Raw genomic sequence first — 4,165 nt, 5'->3', positions numbered from 1 at the left:
CCATAACCATTTATGGCACCTAAGGCCGGAGAAACCTCTAGAATGAGGAAAGGGAAGGCAAAAGCTTTCACCTCTAAGTCATAATTTGATAATCTGAAAAATCATAAAAATGATTCTTGAAGCAAGAAAAAGCAGTGAAGAACAAAGCTTGCAGAAAAAAAAAGCGAAAAAAAAGAGAGTAAGAAAAAGAAAAAGCAAGCAGAAAAAGCCAAAAGCTCTTTAAACCAAAAGGCAAGAGAAAAAAGCCAATAGCCCTTAAAACCAAAAGGCAAGGGTAATAAAAAGGATCCAAAGCTTTGAGCATCAGTGAATAGGAGGGCCTAAAGGAATAAAATCCTGGCCTAAGCGGCTAAACCAAGCTGTCCCTAACCATGTGCTTGTGGCGTGAAGGTGTCAAGTGAAAACTTGAGACAGAGCGGTTAAAGTCGAGGTTCAAAGCAAAAACAAAGTGTGCTTAAGAATCCTGGACACCTCTAATTGGGGACTTTAGCAAAGCTGAGTCACAATCTGAAAAGGTTCACCCAGTTATGTGTCTGTGGCATGTATGTATCCAGTGGTAATACTGGAAAACAGAGTGCTTAGGGCCACGGCCAAGACTCAAAAAGTAGCTGTGTTCAAGAATCAACATACTGAACTAGGAGAATCAATAACACTATCTGAATTCTGAGTTCCTATAGATGCCAATCATTCTGAACTTCAAAGGATAAAGTGAGATACCAAAACTGTTCAGAAGCAAAAAGCTAATAGCCCCGCTCATCTAATTAAGACTGATCTTCATAGATGTTTTTGGAATTCATTGTATATTCTCTTCTTTTTATCCTACTTTGTTTTTAGTTACTTGGGGACAAGCAACAATTTAAGTTTGGTGTTGTGATGAGCGGATAATTTATACGCTTTTTGGCATTGTTTTTAGGTAGTTTTTAATATGCTTTAGTCACTTTTTATTATATTTTTATTATTTTTTAAATAAAAATCACATTTTTGGACTTTACTATGAGTTTGTGTATTTTTCTGTAATTTCAGGTATCTTCTGGCTGAAATTGAGGGAGCTAAGCAAAAATCTGATTCAGGCTGAAAAAGGACTGCAGATGCTATTGGATTATGACGTCCCTGCACTCAAAGTGGATTTTCTGGAGCTAAAGGAGTCCAAATAGCACGCTTTCAATTGCGTTCGAAAGTACACATCCAGGGCTTTCCAGTAATATATAATAGTCCATACTTTGCTCAAGGATAAATGATGTAAACTGGCGTTCAATGCCAGTTCCATGTTGCATTCTGGCGTTAAACGCCAGAAACAGGTTACAAGTTGGAGTTAAACACCAGAAACAGGTTACAACCTGACGTTTAACTCTGGAAACAGCTTAGGTACTTGTAAAGCTCAAGTCTCAGCCCCAGCACACACCAAGTGGGCCCCAGAAGTGGATTTCTGCACTATCTATCTTAGTTTACTCATTTTCTATAAACCTAGGTTACTAGTTTAGTATTTAAACAACTTTTAGAGATTTATTTTGCATCTCATGACATTTTAGATCTAAACTTTGTACTCTTTGATTGCATGAGTCTCTAAAATCCATTGTTGGGGGTGAGGAGCTCTGCTGTGTCTCGATGAATTAATGCAATTATTTCTGTTTTCTATTCAAACACGCTTGTTCCTATCTAAGATGTTCATTCGCGCTTCAATTTGATAGATGTGATGATCCGTGACACTCATCACCATCCTCAACCTATGAACATGTGTCTGACAACCACCTCTGTTCTACCTTCGATTGAATGAGTATCTCTTGGATTCCTTAATCAGAATCTTCGTGGTATAAGCTAGAATCCATTGGCAGCATTCTTGAGAATCTGGAAAGTCTAAACCTTGTCTGTGGTATTTCGAGTAGGATTCAGGGATTGAATGACTGTGACGAGCTTCAGACTCACAAGGGTTGGGCGTAGTGAAAGACGCAAAAGGATTAATGGATCCTATTCCAGCATGAGTGAGAACCGACAGATGATTAGCCGTGCGGTGACAGCGCACCTGGACCATTTTCACTGAGAGGACGGATGGTAGCCGTTGACAACGGTGATCCACCAACACACAGCTTGCCATAGGAGGAACCTTGCGTGCGTGAAGAAGAAGACAGGGGGAAAGCAGAGATTCAGAAGACAAAGCATCTCCAAAACTGCAACATATTCTCCATTACTACATAATGTTATAGTACTCTTTCGACTCTTTCGAGTTATAGTGCCCGAGTTCACTCTGGCAACAGAAAGGTTATGTGAGTGGGAGACTACCACAACCCTCACATCTCAACGTAGGCTGGAGACTGCCTTGGCCCCTATGCCAGCACCGCTACCTCGACAAGCGGGAGACTGCCACATCCCTTGCCAAAGGCGCATAGCAACTTTCCAAATTAATGCATGTCGCGTGAGCGGCAGACTGCCACAGCCCTCACATCCGAACATAGGCGGGAGACTGCCACAGCCCCTACAACGGTGAACAATGCATTCCACAACCACACACTCGAACTCATCATCAGTTTTCAATTTCTCAAATCAATTTTCTTTAAAATCCAAACCCATTATTTTTTATAACAATCTCCAAAAACGTCAGCAACTTCAAAGTCATACCAAAATGGAAATCTCTTTGAAAAGACTCAAAATCATTCACTCTTAAAATCAGTCGTGTAACTATTTTAAATCAGGGGTTATAAAATAACCATCATGGCAAAGTCTCAAGATTTTAAAGGGGAACCCACCAAAGTTCAATTTCTTAAATTCATTAAAGATCCATAAAAATCATTGCTTCCTATATTAAATCAACCAAATAAGGTTCCTAAATCAAATCAAAACCAAAGTCAATCCCAGTTTCATCCTTGAAACTAATTCTTTAACTTTTTCCAAAATGTCGCAAATGAAGTTATTCAATCAAGGTCCAATTTCCTTTAAAATCACTAAAAGCTCCTCTGAACGAAATCCTTAAGTCCAACTAAAAACAAAAGCCCTTTTTTATATTTAAAATCCATATTCGAACATAATACTTTTCTTCAGTGATTTAAAATCGCAAAGTAAGTCTTTTCTAAATAACTGGAACTCAGGACATATAGTTTTCTTAAATAAATTCAACTCGAAAACATAACTATTTCTTAATAAATCAAATAATACAATTTCTCAATTCCAAACCTTTCTAAATAACCTTTGAAACAAAGTCTCAGATTTTTTATAGGAATTTCGACAGCACCTCCCCTAAAACTTGGACTTTTCCACCCTTTTTGAGTCCCAACCAAACCATTCTGTAACCCTTTTTAACGGGCCCAAAATCAAATCAGTTCAAAAGCAAGCTAAATGCAACCTTTCATATCATTTTCATATCTCAAGGAAACCGATTCAAAATCAAATCATTATCAATTGATCAAACTCATTTCCAGAACTTTAAAGAGACAATTCAGCAACAGTCCATTTATCAAAACCAAACAATAATCCAATCAAACATATAATCAGATTCATCCAATAAGACTTATACAATCACTAAAAGTATATATTTCTCACATTTATATCCATTTATAACAATTCCAAAATATAAACATAAGTTCTTAGAAAAACACTTCTACCTGACAAATCAAAACCACAACCCAAATGCGTCAACGCAACCTTTTCTCTCAACCCGAAATCAACGGCAGCCGCAACCTCAAATTCGTTAACCAAACACAATAGAATACTAACGCGAGAATTTTTCAAAACATAATTACTTACTGAAATAACAAAACAAAGCAGCTGCAACTCCGAATCGACCTGGTAGTAGCTCCGACAATAACTTCAAGCGATTGCAGCGAGCAAAAACCCCGGTGACAGCGACTGTAACAATCACACCGCGTCAATAATCTTTCCGGAATCCAAAAGAACGGAAACCAAACTTAAAACCCCTTACTGCCAGTGGTCATCGGCGATGGCAACGGGGTTTCGAACGGCAGAGGAGGTGTAGAGCTTGGCGGTGCACCTCCATCAGCAGCGACAGGGCTCGCGACAGCAGCAGGGTGCAGAGGCAGTGGCATAGGATATTAATTTGAACTCTAATTAAATCCTTAAAAATGGTTTTAAAATATTATTTGTTGTACCAAAATACTAATTAATTTAAAATCAAATACTTTAATTGAAATTATAAGATAATAAAAATTAATTTCTT

The sequence above is a fragment of the Arachis ipaensis genome, chromosome B08, assembly GCF_000816755.2.
Source record: "Arachis ipaensis cultivar K30076 chromosome B08, Araip1.1, whole genome shotgun sequence".
NCBI classification, from domain to species: domain Eukaryota; kingdom Viridiplantae; phylum Streptophyta; class Magnoliopsida; order Fabales; family Fabaceae; genus Arachis; species Arachis ipaensis.
This window is presented reverse-complemented; position numbering follows the sequence as displayed.